This window comes from Euleptes europaea, chromosome 1 (assembly GCF_029931775.1).
Source record: "Euleptes europaea isolate rEulEur1 chromosome 1, rEulEur1.hap1, whole genome shotgun sequence".
Classification (NCBI taxonomy): Eukaryota; Metazoa; Chordata; class Lepidosauria; order Squamata; family Sphaerodactylidae; genus Euleptes; species Euleptes europaea.
Window position 1 is genome coordinate 18,879,240 of NC_079312.1, and position 27,779 is coordinate 18,907,018.

At 45.4% G+C, this 27,779-nt stretch overlaps 1 pseudogene; it reads left to right on the forward strand.

The window, feature by feature from the left end:
• Window positions 1-446: 446 nt before the first annotated feature.
• The window catches only part of LOC130472944 (zinc finger protein 345-like), a 33,099-nt pseudogene continuing 5,766 nt past the window's right edge, over window positions 447-27,779 (forward strand).

Consider the following 27,779-nt stretch of genomic DNA (forward strand, 5'->3'; position numbering starts at 1 on the left):
CCTGACCATGCTGCCTACAACCAAGCCCACAAACAGATAAGTACATTTGGCCGGCTGAAGATGTGGCTCCACAATACGGCCACCTGTTAACAGCTGCAGGTGGGCCCTATAGGGGAGGTGTCGGAAGGCCCCTGGACTGGGGAGCAGGGCAATGGGCAGCAGGAGGAAGCAGCAGCGGGGCAAGATGTCAGGGGCAACGCTGAACACAAGTACAGGAACATGTATGGTGGAATTGCTGCTCTGCTACCCAACCCCCAGACCATTTTGGGGCCAAGGGCTAGCTTGGTCCCTGTGACCCTCTACCCCCCACATTAATACTCCCATTCAGATATCTACCCCAGGTGACAGAGCCCCCCTTCTTCAGAGCAGGAAGACATTCACCCAGTTCACCCACTGGCCCACCCTCCCTTCACACAGGAGCCAGCAAGGTGAGTGGGGGGGCAGGTATGAGGTCAGTCCTGGAGGTGCTGCTGTACCCCTTCTATGCTTGGCTGATGACCACAACTGGGGACCAGTGGCTCCTGCACAGCCAGCCGCAGCCATCCAAGCCTGGGCATCCCTGGGTCAAAGACCGACATCTTGAACATGTCATTGGGCATCCCTTAGGGCAGAACACAGCTGGAGTTAGCAGGGAGTGGGCAGAGACGGGTATGGCGTTCCCTATCATACAGTTGTCACCCAACAGCCAGAGGCAACGTGGTGGCTCAACCCAGACTTTGTTGAACTACAAATCATGGGGAAAGGGGTGAGCAGGGTGTTGCCAGGCTGAAAGGGCTTAGGGGACCTTGGTTTTGTCCCAAGAAAACCAGCCCCACTTGAGCATTGCCAACCATGTGGAGAGAAAAATGTTCTTGTCCAGGGAAGGCTTAAGGTATGGAAACGGGCAGCTCACGCTTCCCATGGCACAGAGACGAACGCCTCCTTTGACACCCTCTCAAGGGGGCAGGGCACGTTTTCCTCCAGGGGGTCGCAACCCTCCCCAGCAATGCATTCCCCCGCCCTGATATTGCAGCAGGAACAAAAGCCCAGGTTCTCCCAAAGGGCATGCAAAGTCCATTTTGCAGCCAGGCGAGCGCAGAGGCGGCCTTTTTCCTCTCTAGATAGCAGCCCTGGGCTCAGAGGGCAGAAGCCCGAAGCCCCCCGCGGCGGGTTTTTTCCTCTCTCCGCAGTCTGTCTTTGGGCCCAACAGCGTTTGCAATAGTAGAAAAGAGCAAGAGTCCGGTAGCACCTTAAAGACTTAACAAAAATTTCTGGCAGGGTATGAGCTTCCGTGAGTCCCAGCTCAGTCCTTCAGAGCTTGCAATAACCATCATAACACCCTCCCTCCCTCTCTCCGCATTGCATTGCATATTGCATTGCATATTGCATTGTATATTGCATTGCATATTGCATTGCATGTGGGAGGCGCGTCCCCACCAGGAGCAGCCAAGTCCCACCGCAGAGTTCCTCTCTCTGTAGACTCGGAGCCTGCGCGGCTCTTGGGTATCTGGGGGCGGCGAGGACCTGCAGGGGAGGAAGGGTTAAAGGGAGAGAGTGCGGGTTCCTAGAGAGGCCGCATGGAAGACTCCGGAGTCGCTTCCAGCCCCTCCCCTTCTAGGAATCCGGGTATCTCTTTCTCCCAGCGCCCGGGAGCAGCTGCTGCTGCGTCCCTTGCAGCGCGGGTGAGCTGGACGCATTTGGGCAGGGGGGGGGGATTGGGTAGCTAGGGGAAGGTGGAAGGAGGCGGGGGGACCTCTGTGCAGGGCGGTGCACCACGGCCAGGCCTAGGGAGGGGGGTGGTCCCCGTGCAAGATGGGGTCTTTGGAGACGCAGAAGGCGGGTGGGGGGGGGGAGAGCGTAGACAGCCCTGCAGGGGTTGACTAGGGACAGGCCACTGGCAAGCGCGCAGAATGGTGAAGCACCTGGCTCCTCTGACTCAGCCCCAGCTGCTCCTCAGATGAACAGCCAACCAGCTCACCTGAACAGGTTCAGCGACTCAGACAGTGTTACGGAGAAGAATTGCAAGGTGCAGCACCAGATTGGAGGCTCAAAGGCGTCGCTTGGAGAAGAGTGAGTCTTTGTGGGATGAAGACGTAAGGAAAAGGGAGGCGGCAACTTGTGGATGCAACTTTGCAAAAGAGCCTGAATCTTTTGCTGCTGACGCTTCTCAGCAATGTGTGTGTGTGTGTGTAAAGTGCCTTCAAGTCGCAGCCAACTTATGGCGACCCTTTTTGGGGTTTTCATGGCAGGAGACTAACAGAGGTGGTTTGCCAGTTCCTTCCTCTGCACAGCAACCCTGGACTTCCTTGGTGGTCTCCCATCCAAATACTAACCAGGGCTGACCCTGCTTAGCTTCTGAGATCTGACGAGATCAGGCTAGCCTGGGCCATCCATGTCAGGGCTCTCAGCAATGACCCTATGGATTTCTGACCCCTTGGACTGGCCTGACTGACCTTGACTCAGCTTGATGACTTTGGCTTCTGTTTTCAGCCCCCGGCAGTTCCTGCCTGTTAAGTCCGCGTGGGGAGGACACACGAGGTCGAGACAGAGTTCCAACACGCTTTATTGTAGTACAGAACAGAACTGGAGAACTTGGTGCAAACGGCCCTGCTTATATGCTCCCTTGGCCGCCCGCAGCCACTCCCCCATGATCCATGATGGGGGAAACAACCTAAAGACCAGGACACAGAGGAATGGATGCAACCTTTTCCCCGTGGAAATCGGCTTTAAAAGTGGTGCCGTTGAAGCGAGGCTGGTTGGTTCCCAGTTCGTTATTTGCACTTCCTGGTTCTTTCTTCATGAATCCACTGATGGTGGTGACTGCCCGAGAAAGGGATCTTGAGGGATCTTAATTCAGTGCAAACAGTGAATTGTCACAATGGAAAAAAATGACTCGGTCCTGTTCGAGGGACTGTCAGGAAAAATGTTGCATCTTCTAGCAACGCAATTTATTTGCATACATGTCAGTGCAGCTGAACTGGAAAGGCAGTGGATGTTTCTTCTTGGCCTGCCCCAGAAAGGAAGTCGTAGCATGGCTGGAAAAGGTACCAAGAAGGGCACCCCAAAGGCTCGAGAGGGCGGAGCATTTTCCCTAGGAGAAAAGGCTGCAGCACACTGGGCTTCCTCACTCAGCAAGGAGAAGAAGGATGTGATGAAGATGTATACCGTTTAGTGTGGAGGAAGTGTGTGTGTGTGGCGGCTAAGCCATCTTCTCCCTCTCTGATAGTCACAGAAGTCCGTCATGCAATACAATTGATGAGCAGTAGAGGAAAGTCAGACAGGAACACCACTCGCTATACTTGTGGGGGTTGTTCTCTGGGAATGGCTTAGGGGTCACTGGCTTAGATGCTTTTAAGGGGGGACTGGACAAATTGATGGACAATAAGTTGTGGTGGAGAAAAGGAGCCTGCGTGCTCTTTTGCCCGAGGAGGGTCACAGTTTGCTCACAAATGATTTGGTTTCCTTTGCAGGACTGAGGAGCCCCACCCAGTTGGCCAGTCCCGGCCTTGTCAGAAAAAAGTGGGGCAGAGGAAGGCACTCCATCAGCCTGGTCAAAAGCATCCTTGATAAGATGGAAGAGCAGGAATTGTCTGTCCCTGAATCAGGAGAAGGATCTTCTAACCCTCCAAGTTGTGAAAAGTGAGGCCTTGTGGGAGAGATCTGCACTCAAGATCTTGAGTGATAAGGACAAATCTAGCTCAGATCCCATGTGCCAGTTTCTTTATTTTTTAAATAATTTTTTATTATTTTGATAATAAGAAAAACAAAACAAAGTATGAAAATCATAAAAGAAAAAAACAGAAAAAAACAGAAAAGATACAAAAATTAAAAAGAGCATTTATACAACCTTCAAAAATTGCACCATATAATATAAATTGTAAAATACACAGTGCTCTAATACCTACCACCTGAATCAGGAGAAGGATCTTCTAACCCTCCAAGTTGTGAAAAGTGAGGCCTTGTAGGAGAGATCTGCACTCAAGATCCCGAGTGATAAGGACAAATCCAGCTCAGATCCCGAGTGCCAGTTTCTCAGGTGTCTTACCTATCTGGAGACTGAAGGGCCCCGAGAGGTCTGCAGCCAATTCTACCGTCTTTGCCATCGGTGGCTGAAGCCGGAAAGGCTGGACCTGGTGATCCTGGAGCAGTTCCTGAGCGTCCTTCCCCCGAAGATGCAGAGCTGGGTGAGAGAATGCAGGCCAGAGACCAGCTCCCAGGCGGTGGCCCTGGCAGAAGGGTTCCTCCTGAGCCAGGCGGAGGCCAGGAAGCAGGCAGGGCAGGTGAGCATGCATTTCATTCGGGAACCTCCAAAGCAACTATCCTTAAAATCCTCGCCTTTTCAAATGCCCTACTTTCTCTGGAAAGCTGGCACCCCCCTTCCCAGCTTTGGGCAACACTCTTCTTTTTCTCATCTCTCTCTCTCTCTCTTTCCCCTTTTTGTGCTGTTCTAGGGTCCCTCAGGAGGGACGGCTGATTTTCTGGAAGCTGAGAAGGACCTATCAGAGCCCGGGAGAGGGTCAGCCTTCGGGGCGATTCCACTGGAGGGCAATGGAGTTGCCACCCCTCTGGGTAAGGACTAAGAGGTCCAGTTTCAGTGTGGTCTCTTTCTTTCTCTGAAGTAAGGCTGTGGTGCTTTTGTTGCAGAGGTATTGGTAATTGGTCATCTAAATATTGGTTTTTCTCACTTTCCTTGCATCATGCCGCTGTCGCACCCATATCTGCATTTACCCACCCACCGACCCCAGTGCCACTGGATGGCAGGGGAACAAAGCCACGCTATTTGGAGCGACCTTCAGTTTGAGAGCAGGTTTTCATGGGGGGCGGGGTGATATCGGAGCCAACCGAAGTCATTGGGAGGTGGTAAGCTCTCCTTCGCTGGAGGTTTTTAAGCAGAGACTGGATGGCCATCTGTCAGCAATGCTGATTCTATGACCTTAGAGCCGGCATGGTGTTAAGAGTGGTGATTTAGAGCGGTGGAGTCTGATCTGGAGAACCGGGTTTGATTCCCCACTTCTCCACATGAGTGATGGAGGCTAATCTGGTGAACTGGATTTGTTACCGCTCTCCTGCACCCGAAGCCAGCTGGGTGACATTGGACAAGTCCTGCCCTCACAGCCTCACCCACCTCACAGGGTGTCTGTTCTGGGGAGGGGTAGGGAAGGCAATTGTAGGCCGGTTTGATTCTGCCTTAAGTGGTAGATAAAGTTTGCATATAAAAACCAACTCTTCTTCTCCTCCTCCTCCTCATGAGAGGGAGGGCATTTTGGCCATCTGGGCATGGAGTAGGGGTCACTGGGTGTGTGGGTGGGGGAGGTAGTTGTGAATTTCCTGCATTGTGCAGGAGGTTGGACTAATCATACTGTCCAGACGCTCTTCAAGGGCAGCCCCTTCTAGAGTTACAAGGAGAAATATTTTCTTCTACTGTTACTGATAAAACAAGGAAACAAAAAGAATAGAGGTCTACTTCATGTGGGTGCACCTGAAAACAGTGCTGCAGCACAGAAGCCATGACAGAGCAAAAATGCAAAGACTGCCGGTGCCTTTTGCAGGGGTGAGGAGAGAGAAAAAAATATATTTTTTTATTTTAAACTTCATCTTATTGAAATGCTTTTTGCTCATCAGCCCTCTATGATTCCCTTGCCAGAATTATGATCCACCAAAAAAGCTCGACTTTCAATGCTAGCCATTGCTGGCGTTAGGCCGTTTCCCACAAGGCCTAGGGCTTTTTAGGTGGTGACTGCATAATTGACCCTTCCCCTAGAACTTCACATAATTTTCTCCCTGGTAGCTTTGTTTGTGTGTGTAAAACTCTTTCTGTTTAGTAAAATGAATGAGGAACTGATGGTCTTTTACAATAGAAAAGAGCAAGCACCTGAAAGACGACGTGAGCCACAGCTAGAATGTGAGTCCATCTATCCTTAAGTAGAGAAGAGTAAATTAGACACACAATGGCAATGTAAATGTCATGTAAATGACATCAGCAGGCGTGATTGGATTGGGTGTGATATGCAGAGATGTAGTAGGCCTGGAGAAATAGGCCTTGGTAATGAGAGAGGAATCCCAGGTTTCTATTCAATCCAGGAGGATTCATTATCTAGACCTTCATTATTAGTTGTAATTCAGCATTCTCTCCTGTCTCCCTTTAAACCTCTTTGTAAGTGAATTGCTACTCTTAAATGAGCAACTGAATGTCCTGGAAGGTTAAAATGTTCCCCCACTGGTTTCAGAATGTTGTGGTTTCTGATGGTCTCTTAGGAAAGGATTTATTTTCTGCTCTGGCAGTTTTTATGCCTCATGTTTGTGATTCTGTGGTACTATGTTAACTGCTGTTGATTTAGCATCACTGTTTTTGACAGTTTTAAACTGACAGTTTTTATTTCTTTGGAATTGTTGTTAAAAAGGCAATCCAGAAACAAAAATTTTGAAATACTGAGACATACCGGTCTTTAACGACATAAAGAATAACAACTTATATCTTCAGAATGAAATATGTCTTACGGGAGAGAGAGGGAGGTTTTCTTCTTGGGAGGGAAGGTGTGTGACCTCTGTAAATGTGGAAGTGCAAGTGGCAGAAACTGAGAGGTCTCCTCTAGAGGAAAGAACCAGCCCCTGAAATTCATCCAGGCAATTATCAGCAACAGTATCTTCCAACCTCTCTTCTCTCCCTTACAGGTAGTGGAAGGATCCTGCCTGCTTGTTTTGGGCCTCCCTGTCTTTGTGGTGAAGCAGAAACTTCGTTGGTGCACCCAGATGAGGTATAGAAGGAATTTTTAGGGGAAAGGTCTTGTAACACCCCATTGTTCCTGTCTCTTAAACTGTGCCCTACAGCTGAAGGAGTCTTTCCTTTTGCTTGAGTCCAACATGTCCTCCAGAAAAACTGTGAACACCCCCCCCCAAGAAGTTTGAAATTTCCTGGAAGGGATCTCCTAACCACCTCACCTTCCCTTTCTAATTAGACTTGAATTCACTGTCCATTAGAAGAAACCGTTTCCTCCTTTTTCCAGGGTCCAGTAACGTTTGAGGATGTGGCTGTGTATTTCTCAGAGGAGGAGTGGGCTTTGCTGGATTTGGACCAAAAGGCTCTGCACTGGGAAGTTATGGTGGAAAATCTCCGGAATCTGGCCTTTCTGGGTATGGCTCCCGCTTTGCTTTTATCTCTGACACCATGGAAAGCTGAAATTCTTGCTGTTGTTCATGCACTGGAGGGATGTCATTGAGGACAGACACAACACTCCCATGTTCCTTTAACATTCTTTGTTTGGCTGTAAAGTTGATGCGTAGCTCTTCATGCTGGAGCCACAAAGGCAGCGTAGCTAAAACTCTATTGATAAGACTGAGGCACTGATAAACACTCTCCAGGCTCTTCGTGTGTTTTCTCCCCCGGTGTCATTCTGTCTCTTGTTGGTGAGCAGGATTGTGGGGGTTTTTCACAGGGACAAAGCACCTTTATCTGGGAGCCCTAGACAGGAGCAGCAACAGGAAACATCAACTGATCCCTTAAAAAGTTTTGTTGCAGGTAGCAGACTACCCAAAAGAAGAGTCTCAAGAACATCAGACTTCTCAGGTGTTAGCCAGTTGGGGAGTTCAGGGCTGAGGAGGAGGGAACTGAGGTTTCACAAAACAAAGCCTTTTTTGTAAAATGTCATATCAGCATTTTGATCTGCCAGTGAAGGTCCAAAGACCCCATTTTCTACTGTGATCTTCTCAAGCAGGAAGGGTCTTTGCCTGCCCAATACTTGACTCCTTAAACAGGACATGGGCATTCATTTGGCCCTGAAGTATAGCCATACTGTAATGACTTGTTGAGAGACTCTGAAAGAAGGGAGAATGTTTCTATTGTGAGGCCGAAAGGATTTGTTCAGTGGTGGAAAGCTGTATTTCTCCCTCATTTGGTTTTTCTCTTTATTCCAACAGAGGAGGAGAGTCAGAAGAGAGGAAAACAACTCAGAAGAAAAACTAAAGCTAGAATGCAAAGGAGAAAGAAATCTATTCTTTCTGAAAGTTCCCATTTGTCTGGAATTGCAGCTGCAATAGAAAGTCACACAGGGGGCAAAGAGAATAAATTCCTTGTACATGCAAAATTCTCAGTTGGTAAATCAAGCATTGGTGCCCATCAACAAATAAGAAAGGAGGAGAAACTGCTGAAATTGTCAGTGCATAGGAAGATCTGTAGTCTTAGCAACAAAGTTGTTTTACCTAGAAGATTGGGCTCAGATGAAAAGCCACACAAATGCTCAGAGTGTGGAAAAAGCTTCAGCCACAGATGTACCCTTGCTTCCCATCAAATAATCCATACTGGGGAGAAACCATATCAATGCTTAGTGTGTGGAAAGTGCTTCAGTCAACCTTCCCATCTTTCTACCCATCAGAGACTCCACTCAGGGGAGAAACCGTATCAGTGCTCAGAGTGTGGAAAATTCTTTAGACAAAGTGCCCACCTTTCTTCCCATCAAAGAATCCACACTGGGGAGAAACCATATCAATGCTCAGAGTGTGGAAAAAGCTTCAGTGGCTGTTCGGCCTTTGCTACCCATAAGAGAATCCACACTGGGGAGAAACCATATCAGTGCTCAGAGTGTGGAAAAAGCTTCAGAGACAGTTCGACCTTTGCTACCCATAAAAGAATCCACACTGGGGAGAAACCGTATCAATGCTCAGAGTGTGGAAAGAGCTTCAGTGACAGATCAGGCCTTGCTTCTCATAAAAGAATCCACAAAGGGGACAAACCATATCAATGCACAGAGTGTGGAAAAACCTTCCGCGACCGATCAAGCCTTGTTGCTCATAAAAGAATCCACACTGGGGAGAAACCATATCAATGCTCAGAGTGTGGAAAGTGCTTCAATCGAAGTTCCCACCTTTCTTCCCATCAGAGACTCCACACAGGGGAAAACTGTATCAGTACTTAGAGTGTGGAAAGTGCTTCAGTCACAGTTCACCCTTTTCTTCCCATTGGTGACTCCACATAGGGGAGAAACTACATCAATGCACAGCATGTGGGAAGAGCTTCAGTGACAGATCAAGCCTTGCTTCCCATAAAGTAATCCACACTGCAGAGAAATTGTATCAGTGCTCAGAATGTGGAACAAGCTTCATTGACAGATCAAGCCTTTCTGCCCATAAAAGAATCCACACTGGGGAGAAACCATATCAATGCTCACATTGTGGAAAGTATTCAAAAAAATATAAATTCAACTGTAAATTGGTAGTATTCAAAAATCACAGATGTAGGCTAACAATTCACTTATATCAATGTTTATAAATATAATTTCCTCAGATTGCACTATTGCTTCATAGTGCTTTTTCAAACAACAAAATTAAATGTACAGTATTATATATACAACAAGGCAAAATTCATAAGAAATAAAATTCAACAGAAATTAGCAATTGACTTGTGGTGTCTTTCTTTCTTGAGTTATGTATATATTGTCCATAAATGTCCTTGAGTCCAGTTGGGTAGAACAGGATTCCGGTATCTTTGCCTGTTTCAATATTTCTTCAGCTACCCTGAAGGACATATATTTTTATGACGTCTGGATCCTCAGAACGTCCCTTATATCCTCAGCATTTGTCTGTAATGTCAGAATGCTGGTCTGTTGATAAATTATTTAAATTAAACTATAAATTTTCTAAACATTGTAATATTAATTATTTTACACATATATAATTACAATTATACTTACAATTATAAATGAATTTTCATACACAGTGACTTGTGTGGTGTCGACCCGACAAGAATCCTTTCTTGTTTCCAGTCAATTAAATTCCATACAGGCAGTATACTTAAATGCTTACTGCATTACTCATTAGGATTGATCCCAGGTACAGGTGTTAATTTACAAGGAGGTAAGATCATTGGCCATATTTAACCCCTTAGGGGATATGCAGTCAAAGAGTTGCACAAAGCGTGCTTCCTGCTGACTTAAAATTCGTTCTATGTTAGATCTCTGGAACTTCTTAGGTGTTGCTTGCCAAACCGCAAAGAACTGAAAGTCACTATCTGTATGTTTGCACTTCAACCAATGCTCCACTAGGGGTGCTTCTAATACTTGATTTTTTATTCTGGATCTGTGCTCCCCGATTCTTAATTTTAGGGGGCGTGTGGTTTTTCCAACATAAATTAATTTGCACTTACAAATGACTAAATAAATAACATTTGCAGAGGTGCAGTTTGTGAATTGCCGCAGGACATATGTGAAGCCTTGTGAAAGCCTTGTGAAGCCTTGTGAAACTCTTTACTGGGAGGGAGAACCGGCAGACTGCGCATGATCCACAGTGGTGATATCCAACAGCCCCTGTGGTGGGAGGTGCTACATTAAGATCTGTATGTATTAGCGCGTCTTTTAAAGAGCCCATTCTTTTAAAACCAATCAAGAGTGGTATTGTACATCCTGCAATGCTCTGTACTATGTGCCAGTGTTTATAAATGATCCGTTTTATCTTAGTTGCCAAATGTGTATATTGTAAAGAAGCTGTTAAATTCTGTTTATCACGTTTCTTGCAAGTAAAAAGAGTAGACCTATCTATCCCATCAGCTCGAAGGCGTGCATTATTGATATGTGGTGGATAACCTCTGCTTAAAAGGGTGTATTCCAATTCTGATGCTGCTTTTGTATAGTCCTCTGTGCGTGTTGCATTCCTTTTTAACCTTAAGAACTGGCCATAAGGTAAATTATTCCTCATAAAGGAAGGGTGATGAGATTATAATGTAACAAGGCTCCCTTATCTGTGGGTTTTTTATAGGGAGCTACCCAAAGCTTTCCCACTGAGTCAACATTAACAATTACATCAAGAAATGGTAGACTGTCATGACCCGTCTGAAAATCAAACTGAATATGCTCATTGTATTGGTTAAGCTGTTCCAAAAACAAATTACAATTCTCTTGATTGTCAAATAACACATTGTGGAAAGGGCTTCAGTACCAGCTTAAATCTTTCTTCCCGTCAGAGAATCCACACTAAAGAGAAACCATATCAATGCTCAAGAGTGTAGGAAAAGCTTCAGTGTAATATCAAGCCTTGGTTCCCATCAAAGAATCCACAGTGGGGGGGGGGGGAAACCATCTTAATGCTCAGAGTGTGGAAAGTGTTTCAATCAAAATTCCCAACTTTCTTCCCATCAGAGTATCCACACAAGCGACAAACTGTGGCAAGGCACAGAGTGTGGAAAGGGCTTCAATGATAGCTCAGAACTTGCTTCACATCAGAAAATCCACACTACAGGAAAACCATCTTAACGTTCAGAGTGTGGAAACACCTTCAGAGTCAGCTCACACCTAGGGGAACAGCCATACCTATCTAGATACAATGCTCCTATTGATGCAGCCCAGAATTGCATTGGCCTTCTTAGCCGCCATATCACACTGTTGACTCATGTTCAGTTTGTGGTCCACTAAGACTGCCAGATCTCTTTCACATGTACTGTAGTCAAGCCGACTACCTTCCATATTGTTCCTGTGCCTTATGTTGTGTCTGCCTAGGTGAAGTTCCTTACACTTCTCCCTATTGAAATGCATTTTTATTACTTATGGCCCAGCTCTCCAGTCTATCAAGGTCGTTCTGAACTCTGACCCTATCCTCCGGGGTATTAACTACCCCACCTAACTTGGTGTCATCTGCAAATTAGATTAGCATGCTCTATATTTCATCATCTAAATCATTTATAAAAATATTAAATAGTACCGATCCCAGGACAGACCCCTGTGGCACCCCACTGGTCACTCCTCTCCAGGATGAAGTTGTGCCATTAATGAGCACCCTTTGGGTTTGGTTGGTCAACCAGTTACCAATCCACCTAACAGTAGCAGTGTCCAGCCCACATTTTACTAGCTTTGTTTCAAGAAGATCATGGGGGACTTTATCAAAGGCTTTACTGAAATCAAGGTACACTACATTTACAGCATTCCCGTCATCTACCATACTTGTCACTCTTTCAAAAAAAGATATGAGATTAGTTTGGCATGGCCTGTTTTTGAGAAACCCATGTTGACTGTCTATGATCATGGCATTTCTTTCTAAGTGCTTACAGACCGTCTGTTTAATTATCTGCTCTAGTATTTTACGTGGTATTGATGTCAGGCTGACTGGGCGATAATTGTTTGGGATTTCTCCCCCCCCCCTTTAAATAATAATGCTATTTCACCAAGTGCCCAGCCAGTTGCTCCGGAAGGCTAACTCACAGGGTATAAAGGCCCAGACCTTCCCCTGATGTTTGTCTCCTAGTGCCAGAGTTTTTCTGGCTGTGTAAATAGAGGTCCCCTTTTAATCACCTTGCCTTTTAGCCACAAATGAAACTCTTATCCATGAATCTATCTAATCTTCTTTTAAAGTCATCTGTGCTCATAATTATTTTTCCAGTGGCAGTCAATTTCCCAGTTTAATTAGTAAGTAAAGAATTAATTTGTCTGTCCTGATGCTATTGTCCTTTGACTTCTTTGGGGACCCAGATCATAGTCGTATGGGATAGGGAGAAAACTGCTTTCTCTAAATTAAAAAAGACATAATTTTTACTTCCTGGAAGTCTTATCTAGTACTGCTCTGAATATGGAAAGCATCTCTCAGAAGGGGAACCCTTGGTTGCCATCGAAGAATACACTCAGTAATGCACATCTGTTCCTTACATGGTCTTTAAACTCTTCAGGAATAGTGCTTAGATTGTATTTTGGTGCTATGAATGGTTTGGTGTTTTTCTTAAGCTTTATCTTGATTTTCGATATTAACAATTCATGATCTGTACCGCAGTCGGCTCCTGGTCTTGTTTTGGCCGAGAGAATAGAGCTTCTCCATCTTCTGCTTCCAGAAGATGATGTCAGGGCAACACTGAATATGAGTACAGGACATGTATGGTGGAAGGGCCGCCGTGCCACCCAGCCCACTGGGCCATTTGGGGGCCAAGGACTAGACTGGTCCTTGTGTCTCCCTAAAGCTAAAAGTCCCCTGTGCAAGCACCTGGTCATTCCTGACCCATGGGGTGAGGTCACATCCCGACGTTTACTAGGCAGACTTTTGTTTACACAGTGTCTTCCCCAGTCATCTTTCCTTATCCCCAGCAAGCTGGGTACTCATTTTACCGACCTCAGAAGGATAGAAGGTTGAGTCAACCTTGAGCCGGCTACCTGAAACCAACTTCTGCTGGGATCGAACTCAGGTTGTGAGCAGAGCATGGACTGCAATACTGCAGATTTCCACTCTGCACCCCCTACCCCCCACATTAATACCCCCATCCAGATATCTGCCTGGGGTGACAGAGCCACCCCCCTTCTTAGAGCAGGAAGACATTCACACGGTCCACCCAGTGGCCCATCCTCCCTTCACACAGGAGCCAGCAAGGTGAGTAGGGGGCAGGTATGAAGTCTGTCCTGGAGGTGCTGCTGTACCCCTACTATGCTTGGCAGATGACAACTGGGGACTAGTGGCTCCTGCACAGCCAGCCCCAGCCATCCAAGCTTGGGCATCCCTGGGTCAAAGACCATGTCATTGGGCATCCCTAAGGGCAGATCACAGCTGGGGTGAGCAGGGAGTGGGGCAGAGACCAGAATGGCGTTCCCTATCATGCAGTTGTCACCAAACAGCCAGAGACAGTCCTGGCTCAACCCAGACTTTATTGAACTACAAATCTTGGAAATGGGGGCGGGATGGTTGCCAGGCTGACACGGCTTAGGGGAACTTCGTTTTGTCCCAAGAAAACCAGTCCCACTTGAGCATTGCCACCCTTGTGGAGAGAAAAAATGTGCTTGTCCAGGGAAGGCTTAAGGTGTGGAAATGGGACACGTGGCACAGAGATTAAAAAGACAAACACCTCCTTTGACACCCTCTCCAGGGGGCAGGGCACGTTTTCCTTCAGGGGGTCGCAACTTTCCCCGCCCTGACTTTGCAGCAGGAACAAAGGCCCGGATCCTCCAAAAGGGCATGCAAAGTCCATTTTGCAGCCAGGCGAGCGCGGAGGCGGCCTTTTTCCTCTCTAGATAGCAGCCCTGGGCTCAGAGGGCAGAAGCCCGAAGCCCCCCCGCGGCGGATTTTTTCCTCTATCCGCAGTCTGTCTTTGGGCCCAACAGAGTTTGCAATAGTAGAAAAGAGCAAGAGTCCGGTAGCACCTTAAAGACTTAACAAAAATTTCTGGCAGGGTATGAGCTTCCGTGAGTCCCAGCTCAGTCCTTCAGAGCTTGCAATAACCATCATAACACCCTCCCTCCCTCTCTCCGCATTGCATTGCATATTGCATTGCATATTATATTGCATTGCATATTGCATTGCATTGCGAGAGGCGCGTCCCCACCAGGAGCAGCCAAGTCCCACCGCAGAGTTCCTCTCTCTGTAGACTCGGAGCCTGCGCGGCTCTTGGGTATCTGGGGGCGGCGATGACCTGCAGGGGAGGAAGGGTTAAAGGGAGAGAGTGCGGGTTCCTAGAGAGGCCGCATGGAAGACTCCGGAGGCGCTTCCAGCCCCTCCCCTTCTAGGAATCCGGGTATCTCTTTCTCCCAGCGCCCGGGAGCAGCTGCTGCTGCGTCCCTTGCAGCGCAGGTGAGCTGGACGCATTTGGGCAGGGGGGGGGATTGGGTAGCTCTGGGCAGGTGGAGGGAGGCGGGGGGACCTCTGTGCAGGGCGGTGCACCACGGCCAGGCCTAGGGAGGGGGGTGGTCCCCGTGCAAGATGGGGTCTTTGGAGATGCAGAAGGGGGGGGGGAGAGCATTGACAGCCCGGGAGGGGTTGACTGGGGAGAGGCCCCTGGCAAGGGCGCTGATTGGTTCAAGCGGTGAATTGTCACAATGAGACAAAAATGACCCGGTCCTGTTCGAGGGGCTGTCAGGAAAAATGTTGCATCTTCTAGCAACGCAATTTGTTTGCATACATGTCAGTGCAGCTGAGCTGGAAAGGCAGTGGATGTTTCTTCTTGGCCTGCCTCAGAAAGGAAGTCGTAGCATGGCTGGAAAAGGTACCAAGAAGGGCACCCCAAAGGCTCGAGAGGGCGGAGCATTTTCCCTAGGAGAAAAGGCTGCAGCACACTGGGCTTCCTCACTTAGCAAGGAGAAGAAGGATGTGATGAAGGTGTATACCGTTTAGTGTGGAGGAAGTGTGTGTGTGTGTGTGTGTGTGTGTGGCGGCTAAGCCATCTTCTCCCTCTCTGATAGTCACAGAAGTCCGTCATTGGGAGCACCTGTCCTGATAGAAACCCACAAAGGCACACTAGGAGACGGAAAAGTCCCAAAGAGATGCTTTAATGGTAACACAGGGAAACGGAGCACAAAGATCCAAAGGCAGGAATGCCGGGAAAGGGGAATACACTGGATTATATGAGTTCACTAGAAAGGCAGTCACAATACAGTCTTATGAGATAACCCTCAACAGTTCAGCGAAGCTCCCACGGGCACCTGTCAGCTTCAAAGGGAAGGGGGGGGAGAAAGGAATGTGTGCAACAAAGTAACAGAGTTCATTGGTTCTTGTAGGTTATCCGGGCTGTGTGACCGTGGTCTTGGAATTTTCTTTCCTGACGTTTCGCCAGCAGCTGTGGCAGGCATCTTCAGAGTAGTAACACTGAAGGACAGTGTCTCTCAGTGTCAAGGGTGTAGGAAGAGTAATATATAGTCAGAAAGGGGTTGGGTTTGAGCTGAGTACTGTCCTGCAAAGGTAATGTGCTAATCATTGTCCTGTAAGTATCAAAATAATGTGCTAATGAGGGTGTGGTATGTTAATATGGAACCATTGTATCCTGAAGTGATCTGTTAATGTGTGAAATCCAAAGCTAATCTGCATGGCTATTGTTGAATGTTGTCTTTGTTAGTCTGGAGGTTTTCAGGACAGGAAGCCAAGCCTTATTCATTCTTAAACTCTCTTCTTTTCTGTTAAAGTTGTGCTGATGTTTATGAATTTCAATGGCTTCTCTGTGCAATCTGACAAAATAGTTGGTAGAATTGTCCAGTCTTTCAGTGTCTTGGAATAAGACCCTGTGTCCTGTTTGTGTCAGTCCATGTTCAGCCACTGCTGATTTCCCAGGTTGGCCAAGTCTGCAGTATCTTTCATGTTCTTTTATCCTTGTTTGTATGCTGCGTTTTGTGGTCCCGATGTAAACTTGTCCACAGCTGCAAGGTATACGATATACTCCTGCAGAGGTGAGGGGGTCTCTTTTGTCTTTGGCTGATCGTAGCATTTGTTGTATTTTCTTGGTGGGTTTAAACACTGTTTGTAGGTTATGTTTTTTCAAAAGTTTCTCCATCCTATCAGTGACTCCTTTAATAAATGGCAAGAATACCTTTCCTATGGGAGACTGTTTTTCCTGAGTTTTCTGATTTTTGTTTGGTTTAATGGCCCTTCTGATTTCATTCTTGGAGTAGCCGTTTGCTAGCAGTGCGTGATTTAGATGATTAGTTTCTTCCTTGAGAAACTGTGGTTCACAGATCCGTCTTGCACGGTCCATTAATGTTTTGATTATTCCTCTTTTCTGTCGGGGGTGGTGGTTGGAGTTTTTGTGTAAGTAGCGATCTGTGTGAGTTGGTTTCCGGTAGACCTTGTGACCTAACTGAAAGTTTGTTTTACGGATGACAAGGGTATCAAGAAATGGGAGTTTACCCTCAATTTCCTTTTCCATGGTAAACTGAATGTTTGGATGGATATTATTAAGATGGTTTAGAAAGTCCATTAATTTTTCTTCACCATGGCTCCAAATAGTAAATGTATCATCTACGAACCTGAACCAGACTGTAGGTTTGTAAGGTGCCGATTCTAATGCTGTTTTTTCAAAATATTCCATGTAAAAGTTTGCTATTACTGGACTGAGTGGACTTCCCATAGCTACTCCATCAATCTTTTCATAAAATTCTTGATCCCATAGGAAATAACTTGTTGTCAAACAATGGTGAAATAAGGCTGTTATATCTTCTGGAAAAATCTGGTTAATCAATGAGATTGTGTCTTTAACTGGAACCTTGGTAAAGAGGGATACAACATCAAAACTGATTAATATATCCTGTGGTAACAGAGTCCTTGAGCGAGGTCTGAGAACTGAAACTGTTTCTGATACAGTGACCAGGCCTGACAGTCATGCTATACAGTTGATGAGCAGTAGAGGAAAGTCAGACAGGGACAATCTCGCTATACTTGTGGGGGTTGTTCTCTGGGAATGGATTAGGGGTCACTGGCTTAGATGCTTTTAAGGGGGGACTGGACAAATTGATGGACAATAAGTTGTGGTGGAGAAAAGGAGCCTCCGTGCTCTTTTGCCTGAGGAGGGTCACAGTTTGCTCACAAATGACTTGGTTTCCTTTGCAGGACTGAGGAGCCCTGCCCAGTTCACCAGTCCCGGCCTGGACAGAAAAAAGTGGGGCAGAGGAAGGCACTCCATCAGCCTGGTCAGAAGCATCCTTGAAAAGATGGAAGAGCAGGAATTGTCTGACCCTGAATCAGGAGAAAGATCTTCTAATCCTTCAAGTTGTGAAAAGTGAGGCCTTGTGGGAGAAATCTGCACTCAAGATCTTGAGTGATAAGGACAAATCTAGCTCAGATCCCGTGTGCCAGTTTCTTTTTTTAAAATAAATTTTTATTATTTTGATGATAAGAAAAACAAAACAAATTATAAAAATCATAAAAGAAAAAAACAAAAAAACATAAAAGATACAAAAATAAAAAAGAGCACTTATACAACCGTCAAAAATTACACCATATAATATAAATTGTAAAATACACAGTGCTCTAATACCCACCACCCACCTTAACAGTGTTTCCCCTACACCAATAGACTTCCGGAGAAGTGTTTTGACAGTATTTAAAATTACCTTATACTATTATTATTATAAAAACATTACATTTTATCTATAATTCATTAACTATACTTGTAAAATTCATTTTCACCAGTTTATCCCAAAATGCGACAGCCTTTAACCATGTTTTTTTAAACTCTTCCATATCTTTACCATGTAAAGAATCTGTAAGTTTGGCCATCCGAATATACATCCACAATTTCTCCAGTCCTTAATTGAAGGTTTATTTACTTGCTTCCAGTTTTTTGCTATTCTAATTCTTGCTACCACAAAGCTGTATTGACATATAACTCTATCACATCTATCCATATTGTCTTTGGGGATTCCCAATAAACAAAAAAGCAGGATCTTTTTTTACTTTTATATTAATCAAATTATTAGTTTCCTTTAATAATAGTCTGCAAAATCTCTTGCTTTTTTTACAAAATCACCACACATGCATAAACGTGCCTTTTTCAGTTCCACACTTCCAACATAAATCCATATCGTCTTTCTTCATTTTACTTAGCAGTTCCGGGATTATGTACCATCTATAAAACATATAAGTTTTCTCTTATTTCATTAGTGATTGTAAATTTGTATTCCCTCTTCCACAAGTTTTCCCATATTTCCAAATCAATATTATAACCTAACTCCTTCATCCATTTCACCATCACTGGTTTTATCCTTTCTTTTTGTAAATTCACTTCAGTTAATAACATAAATTCTTCCTATCAATCCTTTATTTCCCTTAGTTAATATAATTTCTAGTTTAGATTTATTTTGATTAAATCCCCTCAAATTATCTTTATTAAATATATCCCTTAATTTATAATACATAAACCAGTCTTTAATTTTAAGCCCTTCTCTACTCTTCAACATCCAAACCCCTTCTTTACATTCCACAATTTCTCTATAAATATCAATATCCAGATTTAGTTGTACACCTCTCTTCATAAAAGCTTCTTCAGGGTTAATCCAGCCAGGGGTTTTACATTCCAAAAATCCTTTATATATCTTCCAAATTTGAAGTAGACCACCTCTAATAATATGGGAAATAAATTCTTTGTTTACTTTCTCCTTTTCATACCATAAATATGCATACCACCCAAAGCGTAAATTAAACCCCTCTAATTCTAATATTTTAGGATTCTCTAATAGAATCCAGTTTTTTTAGCCAGTTTTAGGTGTTTTTTTTTTTTTACTTGGTTTCCTTTGCAGGACTGAGGAGCCCCACCCAGTCAGCCAGTCCTGGCCTTGACAGAAAAAAGTGGGGCAGAGGAAGGCACACCATCAGCCTGGTTGGAAGCATCCTTGATAAGATGGAAGAGCAGGAATTGTCTGTCCCTGAATCAGGAGAAGGATCTTCTACCCTCCAAGTTGTGAAAAGTGAGGCCTTGTGGGAGAGATCTGCACTCAAGATCCCGAGTGATAAGGACAAATCCAGCTCAGATCCCGAGTGCCAGTTCCTCAGGTGCCTTACCTACCTGGAGACTGAAGGGCCCCGAGAGGTCTGCAGCCAATTCTACTGTCTTTGCCATCGGTGGCTGAAGCCGGAAAGGCTGGACCTGGTGATGCAGAGCTGGGTAAGAGAATGCAGGCCAGAGACCAGCTCCCAGGCGGTGGCCCTGGCAGAAGGGTTCCTGCTGAGCCAGGCGGAGGCCAGGAAGCAGGCAGGGCAGGTGAGCATGGGTTTCCTTCGGGAACCTCCAAAGCAACTATCCTTAAAATCCTCGCCTTTTCAAATGCCCTGCTTTCTCTGGAAAGCTGGCACCCCCTTCCCAGCTTTGGGCTACACTCTTCTTTTTCTCATCTCTCTCTCTCTCTCTCTCTCTCTCTCTCTCTCTCTCTCTCTCTCTCTCTCTCTCTCTCTCTCTCTCTCTCTCTCTCTCTCTCTCTCTCTCTCTCTCTCTCTCTCTCTCTCTCTCTCTCTCTCTCTCTCTTTTTCCCCTTTTTGTGCTGTTCTAGGGTCCCTCAGGAGGGACGGCTGATTTTCTGGAAGCTGAGAAGGACCCATCAGAGCCCGGGAGAGGGTCAGCCTTCGGGGCGATTCCACTGGAGGGCAATGGAGTTGCCACCCCTCTGGGTAAGGACTAAGAGGTCCACTTTCAGTGTGGTCTCTTTCTTTCTCTGAAGTAAGACTGTGTTGCTTCCACACGGCAGTGATGGTTTATGTAGCTTTTGTTGCAGAGGTATTGGTAATTGGTCATCTAAATATTGGTTTTTCTCACTTTCCTTACCTCATGCCGCTGTAGCACCCATATCTGCATTTACCCACCCACCGACCCAAGTGCCAGTGGATGGCAGGGGAACAAAGCCACGCTATTTGGAGCGACCTTCAGTTTGAGAGCAGGTTTTCATGGGAGGTGGTAAGCTCTCGTTCGCTGGAGGTTTTTAAGCAGAGACTGAATGGCCATCTCTCAGCAATGCTGATTCTACGACCTTAGAGCCAACATGGTGTAGTGGTTAAGAGTGGTGGTTTTGAGTGGTGGAGTCTGATCTGGAGAACCGGGTTTGATTCCCCACTCCTCCACATGAGTGGCGGAGGCTAATCTGGTGAACTGAATTTGTTTCCCCACTCCTCCACACGAAGCCAGCTGGGTGACCTTGGGCAAGTCATGCCCTCACAGCCTCACCCACCTCACAGGGTGTCTGTTGTGGGGAGGGGAAGGGAAGGCAATTGTAAGCCGGTTTGATTCTGCCTTAAGTGGTAGAATAAGTCGGCATATAAAAACCAACTCTTCTTCTTCTTCTCCTTCTCCTCCTCATGAGAGGGAGGGCATTTTGGCCATCTTCTGGGCATGGAGTAGAGGTCACTGGGTGTGTGGGTGGGGGAGGTAGTTGTGAATTTTCTGCATTGTGCAGGGGGTTGGACTAGATGACCCTGGTGGTCCCTACCAACTCTATGAATAGGGAAACAAAGCCACTATTTGGGGCTACCTTCAGTTTGAGAGCAGGTTTTCATGGGGGAGGAGATGATATCGGAGCCAGCCGAAGTCATGACCAAGGCAGCTCTTGTGATGGAGATTGCTCATCCACACGGGTGAGGAGTCTTCTTCAGAAGCCTTGTCTGTAGCTGTTGAAGCTGGTGTTTTTTAGTTGGACGGAATATCCCCCTGGGTGGCAATGGGTGAGCCCAGTCTTTTAAAGGACCCTTCTGCAGACTATCAAAATCCGGATTAATCCACTGAGTGGTGATGGATAGTTTGGTCAGACCAAGTTGCCTCCGATTGCATGACCCCAGCCTCAAAGGGGCCCCAACTATGGGCCCTAACAAAACCAGTTAAAGATAGAAAATGGAAGAGAACACACAGCTGAGCATCTGCGCAAAGGCGAGTAGCTGAAACCCGAAAAAACAGACTATCTATTCGGCTTTTCAGGAATCGCCTGTTTGGATTGGGTAGATTCCCAGGTTTTGGTATTTGGCCAAAACAAAATCCGAATATTGCCGAAATGGCTAATTTTGGGTTTATTTTTGGTTCGCGTTTATTGATATGCACAGGCCTAATCACTATATAGAATCATAGAGTTGGAAGGGACCACCAGGGTCATCTATGCAGGAAATTCACAATTACCTCCCCCGCCCCAAATGACACAAGGTTGGAAGAGACCACAAGGGCCATCCAGTCCAACCCACGGCCTTGCAGGACCCCACACTCAAAGCAGGTCAAACTACACTTCCTTCTAATTTGCTTCTGGAGGCAATTAAAGGTGCTGATATTTAAATACTTAAATGACTCAGGAACTGTATACATTACAGATCACCAACTTCCCTATGAATATACCCTACCGACAGGGTCATCTTTTGGGGCCTTGCTTTGGGAGCCTGTCACTTGAGCCTAGACAGATATCAACCTGAGAAAGGGCACCAACCTTTGGAACTCCCTGCCCAAGGAGATCCATCTGTCCCTCTCTATTGTCATCTTTTTTCCAGTGGGTAAAGACTTGGTTTCACCTGGCATTTACTTGAGAATCCTAAACTGGGTGAAAGGCCAGAATACTAATGGTAAGAAACTCTCCTTACACCGTTGTTGCGCTATACTGATCAATCAGCATTTTTTTTACTAATCATACTGTCCAGACACTCTTCAAGGGCAGCCCCTCCTAAAGTGCTTTGTGGTAATCTAATAATTTTTACAAAGAGTTACAAGGAGAAAGGTGCAACCTCAACATTCTTTGCTGTATCTCAGCAATGATAAGGGATAGAGACTTCATTTTTAAAGAAATGCAATCTGAGAATGAGTAGATTGTTACAATATTTTCTTCTACTGTTACTGATCAAACAAGGAAACAAAAAGAATAGAGGTGGTCTTCATGTGGGTGCACCTGAAAACAGTGCTGCAGCACAGAAGCCATGACAGAGCAAAAATGCAAAGACTGCCGGTGTCTTTTGCAAGGGTGAGGAGAGAGAAAAATTTTTTTTTTTATTTTAAACTTCATCTTATTGAAATGCTTTTTGGTCATCAGCCCTCCATGATTCCCTTGCCAGAATTATGATCCACCAAAAAAGCTCGACTTCCAATGCTAGCCATTGCTGGTGTTAGGCGGTTTCCCAGAAGGCCTAGGGCTTTTTAGGTGGTGACTGCATAATTGTCCCTTCCCCTAGAACGTTGCATAATTTTCTTCCTTGTAGCTCTGTTTGTGTGTGTAAAACTGCTTCTGTTTAGTAAAATGAATGAGGAACTGATGGTCTTTTACAGTAGAAAAGAGCAAGCACCTGAAAGACTACCAAAATTTCTGGCTGGGTATGAGTTTTCATGAGCCACAGCTAGAATGTGAGTCCCTCTATCCTTAAGTAGAGAAGAGTAAATTAGTACATTAGACTCACAATGGCAATGTAAATGTCAAATTAAGTAAATGACATCAGCAGGTGTGATTGGATTAGGTGTGATATGCAGAGGGGTAGTAGGCCTGGAGAAATAGGCCTTGGTAATGAGAGAGGAATCCCAGGTCTCTATTCAATCCAGGAGGATGCATTATCGAGAGCTTCATTATTAGTTGTAATTCAGCATTCTCTCTTATCTCCCTTTAAAACCCTTTGTAAGTGAATTAAATCAGCAACTAAATTAAATCAGCAATTGAATGTCCTGGAAGGTTAAAATGTTCCCCCACTAATTTCAGAATGTTGTGGTTTCTGATGGTCTCTTAGGAAAGGGTTTATTTTCTGCTCTGGCAGTTTTTATGCCTCATGTTTGTGATTCTGAGTGGTAGTACTATGTTAACTGCTGTTGATTTAGCATCACTGTTTTTGACAGTTTTAACCTGATAGTTTTTATTTCTTTGGAATTGTTGTTAGAAAGGCAATCCAGAAACAAAATTTTTGAAAGACTGAGACATACCGGTCTTTAAAGACACAAAGAATAACAACTTATATCTTCAGAATGAAATAAATTTCAGAAATGTCTTACGGGAGAGAGAGGGAGGTTTTCTTTTTGGGAGGGAAGGTGTGTGACCTCAGTAAATGTGGAAGTGCAGGTGGGAGAAACTGAGAGGTCTCCTCTAGAGGAAAGAACCAGCCCCTGAAATTCATCCAGGCAATTATCAGCAACAGTATCTTTCAACCTCTCTTCTCCCTCACAGGTAGTGGAAGGATCCTGCCTGCTTCTTTTGGGCCTCCCTGTCTTCGTGGTGAAGCAGAAGCTTCATTGGTGCACCCAGATGAGGTATAGAAGGAATGTTTAGGGGAAAGGTCTTGTAACACCCCATTGTTTCTGTCTCTTGAACTGTGCCCTACAGCTGAAGGAGTCTTTCCTTTTGCTTGAGTCCAACATGTCCTCCAGAAAAACTGTGAACACCCCCCAAAAGAAGTTTGTAATTTCCTGAAAGGGATCTCCTAACCACCTCACCTTCCCTTTCTAATTAGACTTGAATTCACTGTCCATTAGAAGAAACCGTTTTCTCCTTTTTCCAGGGTCCATTAACATTTGAGGACGTGGCTGTGTATTTCTCAGAGGAGGAGTGGGCTTTGCTGGATTTGGACCAAAAGGCTCTGCACAGGGAAGTTATGATGGAGAACATCCGGAATCTGGCCTTTCTGGGTATGGCTCCCACTTTGCTTTTATCTCTGACACCATGGAAAGCTGAAATTCCTGCTGTTGTTCATGCACTGGAGGGATGTCATTGAGGACAGACACAACACTCCCATGTTCCTTTAACATTCTTTGTTTGGCTGTAAAGTTGATGTGTAGCTCTTCATGCTGGAGTCACAAAGGCAGCGTAGCTATAACTCTATTGATAAGACTGAGGCACTGATAAAACACCCCCCAGGCTCTTCGGGTGCTTTCTGCCTGGTGTCATTCTGTGTCTTGTTGGTGAGCAGGATTGTGGGGTTTTTTCACAGGGACAAAGCACCTTTATCTGGGAGCCCTAGACAGGAGCAGCAACAGGAAACATCAGTTGATCCCTTAAAAAGTTTTGTTGCAGGTAGCAGACTACCCAAAAGAAGAGTCTCAAGAACATCAGACTTCTCAGCTGTTAGCCAGATGGGGAGTTCAGGGCTGAGGAGGAGGGAACTGAGGTTTCAAAAACAAAGCCTTTTTTGTAAAAAGTCATATCAGCATTTTGATCTGCCAGTGACTCTCCTAAGACCCCATTTTCTACAGTGATCTCAAGCAGGAAGGGTCTTTTCCTGCCCAATACTTGACTCCTTAAACAGGACATGGGCATTCATTTGGCCCTGAAGTATAGACATACTGTAATGACTTGTTGAGAGACTCTGTCTGAAAGAAGGGAGAATGTTTCTATTGTGAGGCCGAAAGGATTTGTTCAGTGGTGGAAAGCTGTATTTCTCCCTCATTTGGTTTTTCTTTTTATTCCAACAGAGGAGGAGAGTCAGAAGAGAGGAAAACGACTCAGAAGAAAAACTAAAGCTAGAATGCAAAGGAGAAAGAAATCTATTCTTTCTGAAAGTTCCCATTTGTCTGGAATTGCAACTGCAAAAGAAAGTCACACAGGGGGCAAAGGGAATAAATTCCTTGTACATGCAAAATTCTCAGTTGGTAAATCAAGCATTGGTGCCCATCAAAAAATAAGAAAGGAGGAGAAACTGCTGAAATTGTCAGTGCATAGGAAGATCTGTAGTCTTAGCAACAAACCTGTTTTACCTAGAAGATGGAGCACAGATGGAAGGCCACACAAATGCTCAGAATGTGGAAAAAGCTTCAGTCACAGATGGGCCCTTGCTTCCCATCAAATAATCCATACCGGGGAGAAACCATATCAATGCTTAGAGTGTGGAAAGTGCTTCAGTCAACATTCCTCTTTTTCTACCCATCAGAGACTCCACACAGGGGAGAAACCGTATCAATGTTCAGAGTGTGAAAAAAGCTTCAGTGATAGATCAGGCCTTGCTTACCATAAAAGAATCCACACTGGGGTCAAACCATATCAATGCACAGAGTGTGGAAAAACCTTCGGTAAGAGATCAAGCCTTGCTGTCCATAAAAGAATCCACACTGGGGAGAAACCATATCAATGCTCAGAGTGTGGAAAAAGCTTCAGTGACTGCTCATCCTTTGCTACCCATAAAAGAGTCCACACAGGGGAGAAACCGTATCAATGCTCAGAGTGTGGGAAGAGCTTCAGTGTCAGATCAAGCCTTGCTTCCCATAAAAGAATCCACACAGGGGACAAACCGTATCAATGCACAGAGTGTGGAAAAACCTTCGGTAAGAGATCAAACCTTGCTGTCCATAAAAGAATCCACACTGGGGAGAAACCATATCAATGCTCAGAGTGTGGAAAAAGCTTCAGTGACAATTCATCCTTTGCTACCCATAAAAGAGTCCACACAGGGGAGAAACCATATCAATGCTCAGAGTGTGGAAAAAGCTTCAGAGACAGTTCAGTCCTTGCTTCCCATAAAAGAATCCACACTGGGGAGAAACCATATGAATGCTTAGAGTGTGGAAAGTGCTTCAATCAAAGTTCCCACCTTTCTTCCCATCAGAGAATCCACACTGGGGAAAAACCGTATCAATGCTCAGAGTGTGGAAAATTCTTCAGACACCGTGCCCCCCTTTCTTCCCATAAAAGAATCCACACTGGGGAGAAACCATATCAATGCTCAGAGTGTGGAAAAAGCTTCAGGGACAGTTCGGCCCTTGCTTCCCATAAAAGAATCCACACTGGGGAGAAACCATATCAATGCTCAGAGTGTGGAAAAAGCTTCAAGGACAGTTCGGCCCTTGCTTACCATAAAAGAATCCACACAGGGGACAAACCATATCAATGCACAGAGTGTGGAAAAACCTTCGGTATCAGATCAAGCCTTGCTGTTCATAAAAGAATCCACACTGGGGAAAAACCATATCAATGCTCAGAGTGTGAAAAAAGCTTCAGTGACATATCGGCCCTTGCTTCCCATAAAAGAATCCACACTGGGGAGAAACCGTATCAATGCTTAGAGTGTGGAAAGTGCTTCGGTCAAAGTTCCAACCTTTCTACCCATCAAAGACTCCACACAGGGGAGAAACCGTATCAATGCTTAGAGTGTGGAAAGTGTTTCAGTCAACATTCCTGTCTTTCTACCCATCAGAGACTCCACACGGCACAAACCGTATTAATGCACACTGTGGAAAAACCTTCTGAGACAGATCAAGCCTTGCTGCCCATAAAAGAATCCACACTGGGGAGAAACCATATCAATGCTCAGAGTGTGGAAAAAGCTTCAGTGACAGTTCAGTCCTTGCTTCCCATAAAAGAGTCCACACTGGGGAGAAACCATATGAATGCGTAGAGTGTGGAAAGTGCTTCAATCAAAGTTCCCACCTTTCTTCCCATCAGAGAATCCACACTGGGGAAAAACCGTATCAATGCTCAGAGTGTGGAAAATTCTTCAGACACCGTGCCCCACTTTCTTCCCATAAAAGAATCCACACTGGGGAGAAACCTTATCAATGCTCAGAGTGTGGAAAAAGCTTCAAGGACAGTTCGGCACTTGCTTACCATAAAAGAATCCCCACGGGGACTAACCATATCAATGCTCAGAGTGTGGAAAAATCTTCAGTGACATATCGGCCCTTGCTTCCCATAAAAGAATCCACACTGGGGAGAAACCGTATCAATGCTCAGAGTGTGGAAAGTGCTTCGGTCAAAGTTGCAACCTTTCTACCCATCAAAGACCCAACACGGGAGAAACCGTATCAATGCTTAAAGTGTGGAAAGTGTTTCAGTCAACGTTCCTGTCTTTCTACCCATCAGAGACTACACACAGGGCACAAACCATATTAATGCACAGTGTGGAAAAACCTTCTGTGACAGATCAAGCCTTACTGCCCATAAGAGAATCCACACTGGGGAGAAACCATATCAATGTTCAGAGTGTGGAAAAAGCTTCAGTGACAGATCGGCTTTTGCTTCCCATGAAATAATCCACACTGGGGAGAAACCATCTCAGTGCTTAGAGTATGGGAAATGCTTCAGTCACAGTTCCCACCTTTCTTCCCATTAGAGATTCCACATAGGGGAGAAACCGTATCAATGCTCACAATGTGGGAAATGCTTCAAAGTTGCCACCTTCCCATCAAAGAATCTACACTGTGGGAAAACTATTTTAATGCTCAGTGTGTGGAAAGTGTTTCAATCAAAATTCCCAACTTCCCATGAGAGTATCCACACAAGGGACAAACTGTGTCAAGGCTCAGAGTGTGGAAAGGGCTTCAATGATAGCTCACATCAGAAAACTTGCTTCACATCAGAAAATCCACACTACAGGAAAACCATCTTAATGTTCAGAGTGTGGAAACACCTTCAGAGTCAGCTCACACTAGGGGAACAGCCATACCTATCAGTCTTCAGGGTGTAGTAATAGCTTTAGTGGGATTGACCACCTTGCTCATTATCAGAGAATCACTTTTGGTCAAATCGTAGCAAGGGAAGTTATAGAATAGAGAGACAATCTATCAATGCCTCTTTGAAGGAGGGGATTTTCCTTGGAGCATTTATGGAAGGTGTATTGTGCCAATTTTTGTCCCTTTCATGACTTTGATATCTACTGCAATATCTGGTTTTCTGTACTTCAGAAGATCACTGAGGCCTTTGTCCTCCCCACTTAAGGAGAGGCCACGTAAG